Genomic DNA, 21,772 nt, shown 5'->3' with positions numbered 1-21,772 from the left:
TGTAACACATCGAAATATTGCTCTAAGACCCCATAAAGTATATATATTCTGGGTCGAGGTGAAATTCTGAGTCGATCTGAGCATGTCCGTCCGTCCGTCCGTCCGTCCGTCCGTCCGTCCGTCTGTTGAAATCACGCTAACTTCCGAACGAAACAAGCTATCGACTTGAAACTTGGCACAAGTAGTTGTTATTGATGGAGGTCGGATGGTATTGCAAATGGGTCATATCGGTCCAATTTTACGTATAGCCCCCATATAAACGGACCCCAACATTTGGCTTGCGAGGCCTCTAAGAGAAGCAAATTTCATCCGATCCGGCTGAAATTTGGTACATGGTGTTAGTATATGACCTCTAACAACCATGCAAAAATTGGTCCACATCGGTCCATAATTATATATAGCCCCCATATAAACCGATCCCCCGATTTGGCTTGCGAGGCCCCTAAGAGAAGCAAATTTCATCCGATCCGGCTGAAATTTGGTACATGGTGTCAGTGTATGGTCTCTAACAACCATGCAAAAATTGGTCCACATCGGTCCATAATTATATATAGCCCCCATATAAACCGATCCCCCGATTTGGCTTGCGAGGCCTCTAAGAGAAGGAAATTTCATCCGATCCGGCTGAAATTTGGTACATGGTGTTAGTATATGGTCTCTAACAGCCATGCAAAAATTGGTCGACATCGGTCCATAATTATATATAGCCCCCATATAAACCGATCCCCCGATTTGGCTTGCGAGGCCGCTACGAGAAGCAAATTTCATCCGATCCGGCTGAAATTTTGTACGTGATGTTAGTATATGGTCTATAACAACCATGCAAAAATTGGTCCACATCGGTTCATAATTATATATAACCCCCATATAAACCGATCACCAGATTTGACCTCCGGAACCTATTGGAAGACCAAAATTCATCTGATTCAGTTGAAATTTGGTATGTGGTGTTAATATATGGCCTCAAACACCCATGCAAAAATTGGTCCATATCGGTCCATAATTATATATAGGCCTCATATAAACCGATCCCCAGATTTGACCTCCAGAGCCCCTTGGAAGAGCAAAATTCTTGCCATTCGGTTGAAATTTGGTACGTGATGTTAGTATATGGTATCCAACAACCATGCAGGAATTGGTTCCTATCAGTCCATAATTATATATAGCTCCCATATAAACCGATCCCCAGATTTGACCTCCGGTGCCTTTTGGAGAAGCAAAATTCATCCGATCTGCTTGAAATTTGGTACGTGGTGGTAGTATATGATATTTAACAACCATGCCAAAAGTGGTCCATATCAGTCCATAATCGTAAATAGCCCCATATAAACCAATCCCGAGATTTGGTTTTGGAACCTCTTGGAGGAGCAAATTTCATCCGAGTGAGTTGAAATTTGGTACATTGTGCTAGTATATGGTCGTTAACAACCATGCCTAACTAGGTCCATATCGGTCTATAGTTATATATGGCCCTTAGACAAATCGATCCCCAAGCACACAAAAATTGGTCCATATCCAGTTCATAATTGTATATAGCCCCCATATAAGCGACCCCCATATTTTAATTCTTGCTCTCTACGTACAAAAAACCCATATCGATTCGTAATTATTTGTAGACTTAACTATACATAACTTTATTGTCTAATATATACCATGTATGGACTAAATCACAGTCTTTCGTAGAAGTTTCTACGCAATCCATGGTGGTGGGTACATAAGATTCGGCCTGGCCGAACTTGCGGCCGTATGTACTTGTTAGAGTTTGGACAGTAAAATGAATTAAGGAGGAAATAGTGAAAAATTACACACTAAAATGTATAAAAACAAAGTTTAGTTCCTCTTTATTAATAAGTAGTCCACGAGGAGTTGACGGATACCTTCAAATATAAAAGCGGGCATTAAGAACGAGTTTTGCAGCTAAAACAATTTAAAAAAATTATTTTCTTTAAAATGAATTATTAAAGAAAAATAAAAGGCATTTTAGAGCGATGGTGTTAAATGCTAGTAAAAAACTGTTCACGCCTAAATAAATTTATGTTTATATTATAAAATTATTTATGTATGCTTATACTCGACTCCACGTTCTTCTTTTGTTAGAGTTTTTGAATACCATCCAAATTTTAAAGTTTTTTTACAAAATTGTTATTTTTGCAATAAAAAAAAGCACTGTTACTGACTATAAATCTTTAATAACCAACATTTCGAAGTTCCATTATAAAAATTTAATATAGTATAAATATAAATTTGTAAATTAAAAAAAAAAAAGTGTTCGGTCGGAGCAGGGATTGAACCCACGACCCCTTGCATGCAAGGAAGACATGCTAACCACTGCTCCACGTAGCAAACAAATGTATGTTTCTGTTAAATAATGTTATGTTTCCATGGGCTCGTGGGCGCTGCAAACTATGCTATATAAATGTAACTTATAACGATAATTATCTACTGGTGACTATAACAGCTACGTAGCCCAGTGGATAATGTGTTGGCTTACAAACTGTATGGACCTCGGTTCGATTCTCCGTGCAGGCGAAAGGTAAAATTTAAAAAAATTATAAAAGTGAATAATTTCTTCAACATTATTTGTATTACAGAAAAAGGTGCCAATAACTAAAATATTTCGTGGAAGTGAAAATTACGAGTATGTTAGGCAATGAGCACAATCGTATTTGGGAAAAATTCTTCCAAGCATATAATATTTTTGGGCTCAAAATGCTTCCAAACATATAATATGTTTACATAAAACAAAACATATTAACGTTTCGGCAGTATCCAAAAATATATTTGCTTCCTGCAAAATATGTTTGGAACATATGTTAAAGAAGCGATTTTTTTTGAGGGTGTAAGTTTCTCAAATGAGTAAATTTTTTAAAATGTTTCTGTCTTAAACATCATAAAGCGCTAAAGACAGTTTAACAATTTTTTAACTTTACTTTTTACCTTATTACACTGAAAAAAATATTGTCGTGAGGTCAAAGATTTCATGTCTTTAAAATACGAATACAAATTTTGCTTAGCTTAGAAGACGCATTTCTCTAATATTTCATTTCATTTTCATTTCATTTATTTATTTATTGGCATAATAGTACAACAAGTATGAACTTATAGACTGTACTACAATATGATTGAACATTTCATAATTATTTGATAAAATATAAAAATACTTAAAAGATAGAAAATATTAATTTGTTTTAAAGTTGACAAAGAATTTAATAGAAAACACAAGTATGCATATATTATAATTATTTTTGTATATAAAATATTATTAAAGTGTGTCACTAAAAACTATTAAACAGCTAACAAATTAAAAAAAATACAATAAATAAATAATAAACAAGTACATACGGCCGCAAGTTCGGCCAGGCCGAATCTTATGTACCCACCACCATGGATTGCGTAGAAACTTCTACGAAAGACTGTGATTTAGTCCATACATGGTATATATTAGACAATAAAGTTATGTATAGTTAAGTCTACAAATAATTACGAATCGATATGGGTTTTTTGTACGTAGAGAGCAAGAATTAAAATATGGGGGTCGCTTATATGGGGGCTATATACAATTATGAACTTGATATGGACCAATTTTTGTGTGCTTGGGGATCGATTTGTCTGAGGGCCATATATAACTATAGACCGATATGGACCTAGTTAGGCATGGTTGTTAACGACCATATACTAGCACAATGTACCAAATTTCAACTCACTCGGATGAAATTTGCTCCTCCAAGAGGTTCCAAAACCAAATCTCGGGATCGGTTTATATGGGGCTATGTACGATTATGGACTGATATGGACCACTTTTGGCATGGTTGTTAAATATCATATACTACCACCACGTACCAAATTTCAAGCAGATCGGATGAATTTTGCTTCTCCAAAAGGCACCGGAGGTCAAATCTGGGGATCGGTTTATATGGGAGCTATATATAATTATGGACTGATAGGAACCAATTCCTGCATGGTTGTTGGATACCATATACTAACATCACGTACCAAATTTCAACCGAATGGCAAGAATTTTGCTCTTCCAAGGGGCTCTGGAGGTCAAATCTGGGGATCGGTTTATATGAGGCCTATATATAATTATGGACCGATATGGACCAATTTTTGCATGGGTGTTTGAGGCCATATATTAACACCACATACCAAATTTCAACTGAATCAGATGAATTTTGGTCTTCCAATAGGTTCCGGAGGTCAAATCTGGTGATCGGTTTATATGGGGGTTATATATAATTATGAACCGATGTGGACCAATTTTTGCATGGTTGTTATAGACCATATACTAACATCACGTACAAAATTTCAGCCGGATCGGATGAAATTTGCTTCTCGTAGCGGCCTCGCAAGCCAAATCGGGGGATCGGTTTATATGGGGGCTATATATAATTATGGAGCGATGTCGACCAATTTTTGCATGGCTGTTAGAGACCATATACTAACACCATGTACCAAATTTCAGCCGGATCGGATGAAATTTCCTTCTCTTAGAGGCCTCGCAAGCCAAATCGGGGGATCGGTTTATATGGGGGCTATATATAATTATGGACCGATGTGGACCAATTTTTGCATGGTTGTTAGAGACCATACACTAACACCATGTACCAAATTTCAGCCGGATCGGATGAAATTTGCTTCTCTTAGGGGCCTCGCAAGCCAAATCGGGGGATCGGTTTATATGGGGGCTATATATAATTATGGACCGATGTGGACCAATTTTTGCATGGTTGTTAGAGGTCATATACTAACACCATGTACCAAATTTCAGCCGGATCGGATGAAATTTGCTTCTCTTAGAGGCCTCGCAAGCCAAATGTTGGGGTCCGTTTATATGGGGGCTATACGTAAAATTGGACCGATATGACCCATTTGCAATACCATCCGACCTCCATCAATAACAACTACTTGTGCCAAGTTTCAAGTCGATAGCTTGTTTCGTTCGGAAGTTAGCGTGATTTCAACAGACGGACGGACGGACGGACGGACGGACGGACGGACGGACATGCTCAGATCGACTCAGAATTTCACCTCGACCCAGAATATATATACTTTATGGGGTATTAGAGCAATATTTCGATGTGTTACAAACGGAATGACAAAGTTAATATACCCCCCATCCTATGGTGGTGGGTATAAAAATAGTAAAAATAATAAAAAAAGAATAAAAAAGTTGAACATAAAAACAGACATACACACAAACACGATTTGTTGCAAAATTAAAATTTAATCAAATAGAAGAAAAAAAAAATAAATAATTAAATCAATCCATCAAAGTAAAGTGACGTCGTAATTCCCTCTTGAATTGAGGGAATAAGTGCTGCGTTCGCAGACTTAAAGGTAAATTATTCCACAATCGTATAGCAATTATGAAAAATTGTCGATCTGAAACCAAATATCGGGATCTAAAAGGTTTCAAACATCGTAGTCTCGGAGATTGGGTAAATATCAATCGTTCAAACAAATATTTCGGCTCAGAGTAATGAATAAGTTTATGTAAAAAGATTAAACATCTAAACTCCATTAGCTTATTGAACGACATACCATATAAATCTTTCGCATAACATGATATACTCTGAAACCTGTTAACACCATACACAAATCTTGCAATATCATTGGTAAAGGTTTTTTCCTTGTCCAAAAGTTGATAAACTTTTCAATGAAGTCGTATTGTCCTTATAATTAAGTGATTTGACTTAAAAATGGGTATCATAACATGAAAAAAAATGTTTGGGCTAAGGTCGACTTGACTTTAATAATTCAGAAAAATTCTTTAAATTTAATGAAATTGTTTTTAAATTTGTCGTATTTTTGCATCTTGACTATAAAGCAAAAAATCGTTCAAATATAGGACATGTTTTTCAAAACTTTATTTTAAAGAAGTTTTTTACTTGAAACATAGAATAATTTCTACTGGAAGTCGAGTCTTAATTTGGAAAATAAAGTTGTCGTTAACTCGTTTTTAAGGGACTTTGATAGAACATGAAGAAAAAATCTGAAAAAACGAAAGATTAAAATTTGCTTCCTAGAAGCAAGTACACAAAACCCAAATTTAAAAGAGAATTGTGTCTTAAAATTATCCTTACTTGTATTCTCCGCTTCTTTTTCTCGCAATCAATACCAAATTTTTTTAAGTAAAGACAAAATCTTTGGAACCGGGCATGCTATTTTTTCAGTATACATTTTCTTAAACAATAGACCAACGCTTATTGTTTTTAAAAAAATTTCTTTAATTTGGCAAAAATGATTAACTAATTTGTATCATGTTGCAATTAGTAAAATATTTTAGTTAAAATTTTCTCAAAAAAACCTATCTTTTCTTTCATGGTGGGTTCACTTTTTTCTTGATGTCGATACAATGACGAATTTTTTATCCGATGTTATTAAAATTATCATTGGTTAAGTTTTAGATGTACACGCAAAGAAAAAAAAAACGTTTGGAAAACGTTGAATTCTACCAACTGTGGCAATCGTGGTGGTAATACAAATTTATTTTCTAGGTTATATACGTTGCATTTTCATGTTTTAAGATAATAAAGTTCTTAGAACCATTTGTATTTTGTAAAATTTGTTTAAATTTAACGAAAAATATTGTAGGGAAAATTGTTTGGGAATGTATGGGAAAGTAGGGAACTTTTTTGTCCTTGTAGGGTAAGCCGAACATTTTCCCTGGCAACACTGACTATGAGCTATAGTCAGATTGAGACATAGCACCCATAAACATGTACCTCTTAATTTTCTTAAATATGCAACTGCGGTTTATCTCCCAGACCTATATCAATGTTACCCCACATATGCTTATGATTACTAATTCAGTAAGGGTGGTTTAGGGTATCATATAGTCGGCCCCGCCCGACTTTCTACTTTACTCACTTGTTTAATAATGGAAGCAATAGTGGCATACAAACTCTGTACACAGAAAAAAATTTCAAGAAAATTTTTCCAATTAAAATTTTAATTGAGTTTTAAAAAATATTCAATTAAAAATTTAATTGATTCAACAAATTTTTTAATTGAAACAAAAATCAATCACAAAATTTAATAGTATCAATTAATTTTTTAATTGGATCAATTAATTTTTTAATTGACCTTCAATTAATTTTTTAATTGATACTATAATTTCTGTGATTGAAGATATTTCAATTAAAAAATTAATTGGATCAATTAATTTCGTGATTGAACCAGAAAAAAAAAATTTTTGTGTGTAGGTTCAGAATCAACTATAACTCCTAATATTCACCACTGTGGTATCACAATGGACTGAATAGTCTAAGTGAGCCTGATACATCGGACTGCCACATAACCTAACCTAACCTACAGCTCCTACTATTAGACATTTCTGGTCAGATAGTGATAAAACTCCCATAACTATGTATAACATTAAGGGGGTTCTTACATATGGAAATGCGGGTTTTCTCCCAATCCTATACTACTCATACCCCACAAACAGTGTTTACTAATTCAGTAGGGATTGTTTACACTGAACGGAAAACTTGATCAATATGATGATTTTCAACATTAATTTGAGGAAATGTTTCTTCGATTTTGAGCTTACAATGCATTTCATCATCGTAATGAAGAATTTTACATCAATTTTTCATCAAATATATTCATCAATTTAATGAAATAATTTCATCATCTTGAAGAAGAAGTGTCATTTAATTGATGTATTTTTTTCTTCCTTTCGATGAAAAATGGTATTCAAATTGATGTCCGGTAGTCTCTATTCAATGAATATTCTGCATCATTCCAATGAAAGGTATTCATCAAAAGTACGCAATTTATTCATTAAAATTACATTACTTCAATGACTACATTGCATCAAACTAATGTATATTTTACATTTAACCAATGAAACACTGACATCGAACTGAACTTTGGTTTCCGCCTTAGAAACTAGTTCTAAATTTTACAATATCCAATATAATTACAAATATTTTAAATGAATTAGGAAATATTATTTTTATCAAAAAATCTTAAAAATATTATTCACTACACTTGGGTTATATATTTCACTATTAACTTAGATTTGTGAATGGAAAAAGTATGCATATGATATTAATCAAAAATTTACATAAATATAAGACGTTTTCAGCGTTTCGTATAATATTAACATAAATATACTTATAGATGAGAAATCTTTTTATTGATCCTATTGGAATATAAGCCATTATTATTCCATTAAATGATTAGTATTTGCGAAAAGTGTTTTGTGTTAGCTGATTTAATATTATAAAAGTACTCTTGGTCTAGATAAATATAATAATTGTAGTCACCATTTTCTAAATGATATCTCCAATAACAACAATAAAAGGTTTAATATTTTAATTTGTCCTTTTAACAAAATGTAAGTGGTTGTCTACTTCTGGGATACTTTCTGCTAGAAATATGGACGATTCTTGGGAGTATTCTCCATACGTATTTTCCATTTTTATCATTTCGGACGTATTTTGATGTTGGAAATAAGTAGCCATATAGACACCAAGTAAAACGTATCATAAATGATGAGGCTATAAAGGCAGATTTAAATATTAGTTATTTAATGATATGCATAATTTTACTAAATTATTTTTTTTATAACAAACCCGCGTTCGGCACATCGATTTTATCAAAAACCTGTCTAATGCCAGCATTTTTAACATAACAGGTTGGCTGATAAGTCCCCGGCCTGACACATAGATGGCGTCGCTAGTACTAAATGCATATTATTATACCCTCCATCATAGGATGGGGGTATATTAACTTTGTCATTCCGTTTGTAACACATCGATATATTGCTCTAAAACCCCATAAAGTATATATATTCTGGGTCGTGGTGAAATTCTGAGTCGATCTAAGCATGTCCGTCCGTCCGTCCGTCTGTTGAAATCACGCTAACTTCCGAACGAAACAAGCTATCGACTTGAAACTTGGCACAAGTAGTTGCTATCGATGTAGGTCGGATGGTATTGAAAATGGGCCATATCGGTCCACTTTTACGTATAGCCCCCATATAAAGGGACCCTCAGATTTGGCTTGTGGAGCCTCTAACAGAAACATATTTCATCCGATCCTGCTGAAATTTGGTATATGGTGTTGGTATATGGTCTCTAACAACCATGCAAAAATTGGTCCACATCGGTTCATAATTATATATAGCCCCCATATAAACGGATCCCCATATTTGGCTTGCGGAGCCTCAAAGAAAAAAAAAATTCATCCGATCCGGCTGAAATTTGGTACATGATGTTGGTATATGGTCTCTAACAACCATGCCAAAATTGGTCCATATCGGTCCTTAATTATATATAGCCCCCATATAAACCGATTCCCAGATTTGGCTTGTGGAGCCTCTAAGAGAAGCATATTTCATCCGATCCGGCTGAAATTTGGTACATGGTGTTGGTATATGGTCTCTAACAATCATGCAAAAATTGGTCCGCATCGGTTCATAATTATATATAGCCCCCATATAAACCGATCCCCAGATTTGGCTTGCGAAGTCTCCAAGAGAAGCAAATTTCATCCAATCCGGTTGTAATTTGGAATATGGTGTTAGTATATGATATTTAACAACCGAGCCAGGATTGGTCCATATCGGTCCATAATTATATATAGCCCCCATATAAACCGATCACCAGATTTGACCTCCGGAGCCTCTTGGAGGAGCAAAATTCATCCGATCCGGTTCAAATTAGGCACGTGGTGTTAGTATATGGTCGCTAACAACCATACCAAAATTGGTCCAATCACACAAAAATTGGTCCATATCCAAATTTTATTCGGTTCATAATCATGGTTGCCACTCGAGCCAAAAATAATCTACCAAGATTTTATTTTTATAGAAAATTTTGTCAAAAGTTTATTTCTATAGAAAATTTTGTTAAAATGTTATTTCTGTAGAAATTTTTGTCAAAATTTTCCTTTTTATAGAAAATTTTGTCAAAACTTTTATTTCTATAGAAAATTTTGTAAAAATTTTATTTCTATAGAACATTTTGTTAAAATTTTAATTCTGTAGAATATTTTGTCAAAATTTTATGTCTACTTTGTCAAACTGAATTATATACGTATTGGATCGATCTTTTTTGATTTAATATATACCACGTATGGACTTACATACAATTTAGAAGATGATGTTAGGAGGTTTTAAGATACCTTGCCATCGGCAAGCGTTACCGCAACTTAAGTAATTCGATTGTGGATGGCAGTGTTTAGATGAAGTTTCTACGCAATCCATGATGGTGGGTACATAAGCTTTGGCCTGGCCGAACTTATGGCCGTATATACTTGTTTTTATATAGTAACAACCTTCAAATGATTCATGTCAAAATTTGACGTCTGTAAGTCAATTAGTTTGTGAAATAGAGCGTCTTTTGTGAAGCAACTTTTGTTATTGTGAAAAAAATGGAAAAAAGGAATTTCGTGTTTTGATAAAATACTGTTTTCTGATGGGAAAAAATACGGTGGAAGCAAAAACTTGGCTTGATAATGAGTTTCCGGACTCTGCCCCAGGGAAATCAACAATAATTGATTGGTATGCAAAATTCAAGCGCGTTGAAATGAGCACGGAGGACGGTGAACGCAATGGACGCCCGAAAGAGGTGGTTACCGACGAAAATATCAAAAAAAATCCACAAAATGATTTTGAATGATCGAGATAGCAGAGGCCTTAAAGATATCTAAGGAACGTGATGGTCATATAATTCATCAATATTTGGATATGCGGAAGCTCTGTGCAAAATGGGTGCCGCGCGAGCTCACATTTGACCAAAAACAACAACGTGTTGATGATTCTGAGCGGTGTTTGCAGCTGTTAACTCGTAATACACCAGAGATTTTCCGTCGATATTCGACAATGGATGAAACATGGCTCCATCACTACACTCCTGAGTCCAATCGACAGTCGGCTGAGTGGACAGCGACCGGTGAACCGTCTCCGAAGCGTGGAAAGACTCAAAAGTCCGCTGGCAAAGTAATGGTCTCTGTTTTTTGGGATGCGTATGGAATAATTTTTATCGATTATCTTGAGAAGGGAAAACCATCAATAGTGACTATTATTGGAGCGTTTGAAGGTCGAAATCGCGGCAAAACGGCCCCATATGAAGAAGAACAAGTATATACGGCCGTAAGTTCGGCCAGGCCGAATCTTATGTACCCTCCACCATGGATTGCGTAGGAACTTCTACTAAAGGCTGTCATCCACAATCGAATTACTTGGGTTGCGATAACACTTGCCGATGGCAAGGTATCGTAAAACTTTTTAACACTGTCTTCTAAATTGTAAGTTAGCCCATACGGGGTATATATTAAACAAAAAAAGGCCGATTAAATACGTATATAATCTAGTTTGACAAAATTTTCTATAGAAATAAAATTTTGACAAAATTTTCTATAGAAATGAAACCTTGACAAAAATTTCTATAGAAATAAAATGTTGACAAAATTTTCTATGGAAGTAAAATGTTGACAAAATTTTCTATAGCAATACAATTTTGACAAAAATTTCTATAGAAATAAAATGTTGACAAAATTTTGTATAGAAATAAAATTTTGACAAAATTTTGTATAGAAATAAAATGTTGATAAAATTTTCTACAGAAATAAATTTTTTACAAAATTTTCTATAGAAATAAAATTTTGACAAACATTTCTATAGAAATAAACTTTTGACAAAACTTTCTATAGAAATGAAATTTTAACAAAACTTTCTATAGTAATAAAATTTGACAAAATTTTCTATGGAAATAAAGTTTTGGTAAATTACAAAATTTTCTATAGAAATAAAATTTGGACAAAATTTTCTATGGAAATAAAATTTTGACAAACATTTGTATAGAAATAAACTTTTGACAAAACTTTCTATAGAAATGAAATTTTGACAAAACTTTCTATAGTAATAAAATTTGACAAAATTTTCTATGGAAATAAAGTTTTAGTAGATTATTTTTGGCGATATGGACCAATTTTTGTGTAATAAGTCATCGGCTATATATAACTAAAGACCGATATGGACCAATTTTTACATGGCTGTTAGAGGCCATATATTGACAAAATGTACCAAATTTCAACCGTATCGGATGACTTTTGCTCCTCCAAGAGGTTCTGGACGTCAAATCTGGGGACGGTTTATATGGGAACTATATATAATTATGGACCGATATGGACCAATTTTTGCATGGTTGTTAGAGACCATATACTAACACCATGTACCAAATCTCAACTGGATCGGATGAATTTTGCTCTTCCAAGAGGCTCCGGAGGTCAAATCTGGGGATCGGTTTATATGGGGGATATATATAATTATGGACCGATATGGACCAATTTTTGCATGGTTATTAGAGACCATATACTAACATCACGTACCAAATTTCAACCGGATCGGATGAATTTTGCCCCACCAAGAGGCTCCGGAGGTCAAATCTGGGGATCGGTTTATATGGGGGCTATATATAATTATGGACCGATATGGACCAATTTTTGCATGGTTGTTAAAAACCGTATACTAAGACCATGTACTAAATTTCAACCGGATCGGATGAATTTTGCTCCTCCAAGAGGCTCCGGTGGTCAAATCTGGGGATCGGTTTATATGGGAGCTATATATAATTATGGACCGATATGGACCAATTTTTGCATGGTAGTTAGAGGCCGTATACTAACATCAGGTACAAAATTTCAATCGGATCGGATGAATTTTGCCCCTCCAAAAGTCTCCGGAGGTCAAATCTGGGGATCGGTTTATATGGGGGCTATATATAATTATGGACCGATATGGACCAATTTTTGCATGGTTGTTAGAGACCATATACTTACATCAGGTACCAAATTTCAATCGGATTGGATGAATTTTGCCGCTCCAAGAGGCTCCGGAGGTCAAATCTGGGGATCGGTTTATATGGGGGCTATATATAATTATGGACCGATATGGACCAATTTTTGCATGGTTGTTAGAGACCGTATATTAAGACCACGTACCAAATTTCAACCGGATCGGATGAATTTTGCTGCTCCGGGAGGCTCCCCAAGCCAAATTTGGGGATCGGTTTATATGGGGGCTATACGTAAAAGTGGACCGATATGGCCCATTTTCAATACCATCCGACCTACATCAATAACAACTACTTGTGCCAAGTTTCAAGTCGATAGCTTGTTTCGTTCGGAAGTTAGCGTGATTTCCACAGACGAACGGACAGCCGGACAGACGGACAGACGGACGGACATGCTTAGATCGACTCAGAATTTCACCACGACCCAGAATATATATACTTTATGGGGTCTTAGAGCAATATTTCGATGTGTTACAAACGGAATGACAAAGTTAATATACCCCCATCCTATGGTGGAGGGTATAAAAAGGTGTTGTTCCACCAAGACAACGCACCGTGCCACAAGTCATAGAGAACGATGGCAAAAATTCATGAATTGGGCTTCGAATTGCTCCCCCACCCACCGTATTCTCCAAATCTGGCCCCCAGCGACTTTTTCTTGTTTTCAGACCTCAAAAGGATGCTCGCAGGGAAAAAATTTGGCTGCAATGAAGAGGTGATCGCCGAAACTGATTTTTTGATACCTTCCAATTTTTTGATACCAAAATGGTATCAAAAAATTGGAAGGTCGTTATAATCGTTGTATCGCTCTTGAAGGGAACTATGTTGAATAATAAAACCGAATTTTGACAAAAAATGTGTTTTTCTTTGTTAGACCGGGGACTTATCAGCCAACCTGTTAGTGTTCTTTCTCAATTAAATTCTGCCAATATACTATATCAGTTTGGTTACCCAGTCTAATATTAGTGTGCAGTATTTATGCAGTACTCCGAAGTCCATGTTAATCTAAACGAAATAACAACATATACATGTAGTAAGAATATTAAATTAAGGTGAACGTTTAAATTTAGTTACTTACCAACTGTGCTCCTCGAAATTCTTTATACTGTGGCCAGGCCCTAAATATATCACTATGGTTATCGTGTTCGTCAAATATTTGACGTATGCAGTACCTCAATATCCCATCGTCAGATCTGTCGATGCGGTAGGAATTCAGTTTCTCATTCAGAAAAGGTCTTCTATGACGAATACTTCACCTAATTTTCCAGGGTGAAAAGTCTCTTCACAGTGCCTCTCGATGCTTAGTTCTTGTGGTATATACTTCTTGTTTACTAAATTTTTTCCAAATCGCTAAATCGGCCGTTGGAGTTTCTCTTGGAGCCGCAATGTATTTCCATAAATATATGAACGTTTGCAATATGCCTTTTACAGGAAATTTTTGTGTGAATGCGCTGTTACATATCGTATCACTATTTTGGTAACCTTTAAAATGTTTGTAAACGCCACAAATATTTTTATATATTACTAAAATTTCTTGAACTATATAGCACTCCGTTTAAACTTACAACACTTCAAATATCTCCAATTCGCAATACTTTTTCGAATTGGAGCCATTTTATGAACGTGCGATCACAATAAATGTCACTTCACAAATGAATTTATTTATTCTTCAACAAATTTCACATGCAGCAGACATAACGGATTTTCTCAAAGGCATTGCTTTTGTGTGTTTTAGCAATAAAAGCACAAAAAACTTTGCAACGCAACAAGTATGTCCCATTTGAAGATTTTTGTAGTTTTATTTTCTATTTTTCCAAATTTTAATTAAATCATCACTTAAAAAAGTTTATAATAATTAAAATATGTGGAAATAATGTAATTGTTAGAGATTGTCATATATAGGGGGCTGAAAAATATAAACGAATTTCTTCAACTTGATTACTGATTTCATTAAATGAATGAAAGATTTTCATCAAAATGATGACCAAAAATTGATGTAAGTTTCTTCATTGAATTGACGGTGTTTTTCAACTGAAAACAGAAAACATCAAATTGAATACCGATTTCATAAATTTGTTGTATTAATCAATGCGAGCCTAAGCGGATTATTGAATACAAATTTGAAGAATTCCTAATCTATATTTTTTGGGATACGCATTTTCAAATATAAAATAAACTAATTTGAATGTATTTAGATTTATACAGATTCATGAATTATCAAATTATTTTACACTATTTAATCCTACGTTCACGTTTTTAAACCCCAAACCACATAGATGTCAGGGTATAATAACTTTGATCTAGCAAAAAATGTGCCTACCAGAAATATTTATTTTAAACCCCATAAAATATATACCAATCGACTCTGAATCACAATTTCTGTGTTTCCTATAAGTGGCTTAACCGTAATGTGGCACGCCGTTCGAACTGGGAAGTTCCTTGTCATTGAGCTAAAATTGGAATTTTGTTTGTCTAAAATTTCGTTCGGCGGGAAAATATGTTTTCCTTGGGTGTTAAGTGACAACTTGATATAATTTGTCTGATATCAGGGAAAATATGTGTATTCAATAGTATCTCCTCTGTGTATTCAGGACAATTACAAAACAAGTGAGTAATGTAGAAAGTCGGGCGGGGCCGACTATATCATACCCTAAACCACCCCTACTGAATTAGTACACCTACGCACAAATGCGTATCATTGGTATAGGTTTTGGAGATTTCCATATTTATGAGCATAATGGGGGGCGGGGGTACATGTTTATGGGAGTCTTGTCACAATCTGAGCAGAAATGTCTAAGATATTGCATATAAACGATGGAGACGTTTTAAAACCTCCGAATTGCATGAAGAATTCCGTTTACTAAGAAAACAAGTAAATAAAGAAATTAGCAATGCCAAACGTCAGCACTTTGAGGAAAGTTTCCGATCTGCCGTCGACTCAAAAAGTAAGTGGCGTAAAACAAGAGAAATTGGAATTGGCAAACCTCTAACAGATACAATCAATGCGAATCCAGATGAGCTAAATGAAAAATTCCTCAATTTCTCCGACAACAGCATACGAACACCTTCAGTTTCCTATGTGAATCCATTTGACGCAAACTCTTCATTTGAATTCTCGTGTATTACGGATGTCGAAGTACTTACAAGTTTTCAGAACGTCAGGTCAAATGCATCCAAGATTCATAAAAATAATACTTCCTCTAATTTTACCGTACATCACTCACATATTTAACACAGCAATCATGAGCAGCACCTTCCCAACAGTATGGAAATTTGCAAAGATTGTGCCAATACCTAAACCTAACACCACATCTGAATTTCGACCAATAGCCATTCTACCATTCCTTTCGAAAGTATTTGAAAAGTTAATACATCAACAAATATGTAATTATTTGAATATTAACAATTTAATGACAGCGGAACAGTCTGGATTCAGATAAAATCATAGTTGTGTGACAGCACTCGTTAAAGTTACTGACGATATAAGAATGGAAATGGATAAAGGTTTTGCCACGATTTTGGTATTGTTAGATCATTCGAAGGCGTTTGATTGTGTGGACTATGACATCCTTTGTAGTAAACTTTTCTCTCAATACAACTTTTCAAATACAGCCGTATCATTGCTATCTGTTTACCTCCGTAATCGTTCTCAAGTAGTTGCTATTGGTGAATCTTTATCGAATCCCCTTCCACTATCTAGGGGAGTACCGCAAGGCTCAATACTTGGACCTCTCTTGTTCTCCATATATGTGAATGACCTCCCTAATCAGCTATTAACTTCCATAATCCATTTGTATGCAGACGATGTACAAATATATTTAAGTTGTAAACATGACTCCTTGGCGGATGGGGTGTCTCGTACTAATGAAGACTTGGAAAGAGTTTGCATCTGGGCTGCCAGTAATTCATTGACTCTCAACCCGGATAAATCGAAATGTATGATAATTACAAACAAACGTCGCAACATTACAAATTATAACCCAGTATTACTAAGGGGACAAGCAATTGAAGTAGTCAACCGTTCCAAAAACCTGGGTATAATCTTCAACAATAACCTCTCTTGGAGTGATCATATATCATCTGCTACTGGAAAAGTATTTGGAATGCTGCGTACACTATACCATTCTCAATCATTTACGCCTATACACATTCGGATTTTGCTTGCCAAATCATACTTGTTACCTATCCTTCTGTACGGCTGTGAGTTGTTCAGCAAATGTGATGCTAAAAGTAAACAGCGCTTGGAATCCGTATACAAAGCTATAATTCGCTACGTATTTGGCTTAAAAAGATACGACAGCTGTTCTTCTTTCATTAACTCCTTATAAGGCTTCCCGTTATTGGACTTGTTAAAGGTACGAACCCTTCTTTTCCTTCACAAGATAATATACTTGAAACAACCTGAATACTTATATGACAAGATACGTTTCGGGCGATCTAACAGAGGTGTACTGCTTATACCAGATCGACATCGACTTCAAGTGAGCGAGAGACAATTTATGCTACATTCTGTCTTTCTTTGGAACTCGTTACCAACAAACCTTCAATCCCTTGGCAACGCAAACAAATTTAAGAAATCACTTTTCAATCATTTTAAGAATTTGCAATAATTTTCTTTTCTTAACTTTGTTCTATTTCAATACTTTTAACTTTTTATATTTTGTTATATTCTATATTTTATTTTAGTAAAGTAATTTTTGTTATATGAAATCTTATTTTTATATGTTCATTAACCTACTTAAAATATTTCAATGCTAATACCAATTTTATATGTATTTAGTTTAATTGCGTTCGTTTTCTTACATTTTTTCTATAATATTTTAATATGTAATTATGATAAGAATTAACTTCATACCTTGCAATGATAGACACATACTTTAATTGAAAAAATTGTTAAAATTTTGTTGTATGTGTAATTCCCTAAATAAAATAAAAATAAATAAAATATTAGGATCTAAATCTGAACCGATTTCGATGATTTTTAGCACATATTGTCAGTACTATAAGAGATTAAAGTAAGCCAAGTTTCAGTAAGATCGCTTAATAAATAAGGTTTTTATGGTCAAATTTGGGAAAATCGGGCGATACATATATATGGGAGCATATCTAAATCTGAACCGAATTCGATGAAATTTTTCAGACTTAAAGGGTGATGAAATAGTTTACTATGTGCAAAATTTGATGACGATCGGTTTGTAAAAAAGCGCAACGTCACTCCATTTGTCGAAATCGGGCGATACATATATATTTGGAGCTATATCTAAATTTGATCCGATTTCTTCCAAATTCAATAGCGTTCGTAGTTGTGCCCATAAAACACCCTGTACCAAATTTCATCCGAATCGGTTAATAATTGCGACCGGAATCCTGTGAACAACAAATACATGGATAGACGGACGGACACCAAGCGCTAGATTGACTCAGGAGGTGATTCTGACTCAGTCGGTATATATTGTCTGGGGTCTAAAATCAATATTTCTGGTAGATACATTTTTTGGCCGATCAAAGTTATTATACCCTGACCACAACGTGGTTTAGGGTAGATGAGTGCACGTGTGTAACATTTTACTCATGCTCACGCACACTTACGACGGAAAAATCTTACTCACGCACGATATTGTTTGGTAGGACTCACGTTCACGCACACTCAGGAAATGAAAATTTGTACTCACGCACGAAAATGTCGTGGATCACGAATAATTTTATTAGGAATTTACCTTAGGGACGTGTCCGAAAACATGACCATGATTAAAATCGAGAGCCTTATTAAACTGTTAGCATCCCAGGTGTCACTAAAAGGCAAATGAATTTAACTTGTAAGCCGTGTCCGGCTTACAGTTAAATTCTCTTACGAAATTCGTAACTGACGCACACTCACGAAGAAATTATTTTTGTTGCTCACGCTCACGCACTACATTTGGTTTGTTAATCACGCTCACACACACTCACGACGTTGCCATCAGCGTGACTCACGACTCACGCGTGAGTAACGACAATTTCGTGTCACGTGCACATCTCTAGTTTAGGGTATAGTGAAATTAAATTAAGTTGTATTCGTTTGCTTTTAACATTTCTGAAATTGTTTATGTGTAAAATTTTCCACTTTACATGACCGAAAAAATGAACAAGAATCAAGGAAATACTTTACAAACGAGCTACAGGATATGTACAGGACACAACGATAAATAATTTATATTTTGTTATTTTTTCTGGTTGGTACGTAGGCACTACAGTAAGCGAAGAAATATATTTGTTTTGCAAAGACTAAATGCTTCTTTTCATGCTATGCATATATTTTGCTTATACTTAAAATCAATCGGATTGGAATCTGAATCGTAAGTGGCTTTAGTCAAATTTGAATGAAATCCGTTGAGAAAGTAGGAATATATTTTCAAATGTGTAAAATCGCACGTCGCTTTTTGATGGCCCGAAAGCGGCTACCACGAAAAGGTAAAGTGGTAAAAATCCGCGATTTCTTATTGCCACCAGTTGAAGGTGTGCAAGACAACTGAGACATCAGGAATTGCAAAAAGACCCGTGGGTAATATCCTGAATGAAGTTTTGAGCACGATACAGTTGTCGGTGCTATGGGTCACCCATTGGCTCACTACGAAGAAAATGTGAGTTAATTTAATATGAAAAATTTACAGTGTACGTTCGTGACAGATGCCGACAATTGGACTTAGAGATATGCCGACATGGACTATATATTGGCGATTCGATTAAAATCTTCCGACTCGACGGACAATTTTTTTTTGCCCTGCGTATCTAGACAATGTTCAGCAAGCGGGCTATAGTCCCAAAATACACTACTAATAATATAGTGGCAATTGTTAATGGGTTTTCTAGGGGTTTCTAGGAGGTGGGTGCTAAAATTTTTCTAAAGAGGGCTAAGGTCTCCCACAGAGGCCTTTCCATGGTCATACCTGTGAGATTTCATTTATAAACTTTAAACAAGTCATTCGCTCTATATTTTTTCATTGTTTGAAATTTTAATGTTGGAAATACTGTTGGATTCAGATCTGGAGATTTTGGTGGCCATTGTGCGGTAGAAATGAATCGAGGGACCTCCTTTTTAAGTCATTCTTGGTTGACGCATGCTGAGCGCATAGGTACTGAGTCCGTTGGAATGTCCATGGCCTGCGGCCAGACCTTTAATAATGTCTTTACCCGGGTAAAAATTGGGGGATCTAATTATATATGATTAGATCTCAAAATTGGCCACTTTTGATCTAAGCAGATATTTGTGGACAAAACTTATTGATACTATCTCAAATCCTTTAAATTTGTTGCGAGCTATATAAAGGTTTATATTCCCATATGCATGAATTTGAATCTGAATCGATTTAGACAGAATTGTATATACTTCTACAAAATCTATGTACTTAAATTTTAAATCTAACGTTATGGGACGTAACACAATTTTAACAAAAAATAAAAATGCAAGGAAAGTCTAAAGTCGGGCGGGCCGATTATACTATACTCTGCACAACTTTGTATTTAGATCTACATTTTGATAAAATCTCAAATCAGACTTCTACAAAATCTCGGACAATATTTGGAAAATATTTATAATTGTTTAGACAATTTCGCAAAAATGCATGTATGATTCATTCATTGAAAAATTTGAAAATTTGAGTCATTTCTACAAGTTTTCGACTTAGCAGTGAGCATCAGTGAGCATACAATTTTGGAAAAATGTTTGTCTAGTAAATAAAATTTTGCAAAATTTTCTACAGAAACAAAATTTTGACTAAATTTTCTATAGAAATAAAATTTTGGCAAAATTTTTTATAGAAATCAAATTTTGACCAAATATATAGAAATAAAATTTTGAATAAAATTTTTATAGAAATAAAATTTGGCAAAAATTTTTATAGAAATAAAAGTTTGAAAAAGTTATCAATAGAAATACAATTAAAAAAAAATGTGTAGCAAACAAAATTTTGCAAAATTTTCTACAGAAACAAAATTTTAACTAAATTTTCTATAGAAATAAATTTTTTTTATATAGAAAAAAATATTTCTATCGTAATAAAATTTCGAATATATTTTTTATAGCAGTGAGCATCAGTAAGAAAAAAATTTTTGAGAAAATTTGCTATAGAAATAAAATTTGACAATTTTTTCTTATAGAAATAAAATTTTGAAAAAATTATCAATAACAAGTATATACGGCCGCAAGTTCGGCCAGGCCGAATCTTATGTACCCACCACCATGGATTGCGTAAAAACTTCTACGAAAGACTGTCATCCACAATCGAATTACTTGGGTTGTGGTATCTTAAAACTTCTTAACATCGTTTTCTAAATTGCGATTTAGTCCATACATGGTATATATTAGACCAAAAAGTTATGTATAGTTAAGTCTACAAATAATTACGAATCGATATGGACTTTTTGTACGTAGAGAGCCAGAATTGAAATATGGGGGTCGCTTATATGGGGGCTATATACAATTATGAACTTGATATGGACCAATTTTTGTGTGATTGGGAATCGATTTATCTGAGGGCCATATATAACTATAGACCGATATGGACCTAGTTAGGCATGGTTGTTAACGACCATATACTAGCACAATGTACCAAATTTCAACTCACTCGGATGAAATTTGCTCCTCCAAGAGGTTCCAAAATCAAATTTCGGGATCGGTTTATATGTGGGCTATATATAATTATGGACCGATGTCGACCAATTTTTGCATGGTTGTTAGAGACCATATACTAATCACACTATCACGCTTGAATTCCATCACGAATTAAATGCTATAGATCAAAATGATTTTGTAAGTTTGCAAATAGTAAAATGGAATAAATGTGTCTACTGTCAGAGGAGCGGTTTAAAAATTATAGCAACCTGATGTTGGTTGCATATCAACAACTCTGTAACTGATTTTAACCTGAATCCATTGTTACTAAATTTTTGTCATATTTGGCTGATAAATAACAGCTACAATCGGAGTT

General features: G+C 34.5%; 1 protein-coding gene across 1 annotated transcript in view; it reads left to right on the top strand.

The window, feature by feature from the left end:
- The window catches only part of acs (arcus), an 86,537-nt gene that overhangs the window by 63,777 nt on the left and 988 nt on the right, over window positions 1-21,772 (top strand). The window lies entirely within an intron of this gene.

This window comes from Haematobia irritans, chromosome 4 (assembly GCF_050003625.1).
Source record: "Haematobia irritans isolate KBUSLIRL chromosome 4, ASM5000362v1, whole genome shotgun sequence".
Classification (NCBI taxonomy): domain Eukaryota; kingdom Metazoa; phylum Arthropoda; class Insecta; order Diptera; family Muscidae; genus Haematobia; species Haematobia irritans.
Note: the sequence above shows the minus strand (reverse complement) of the source record. Positions and strands in the feature narration are given on the sequence as shown.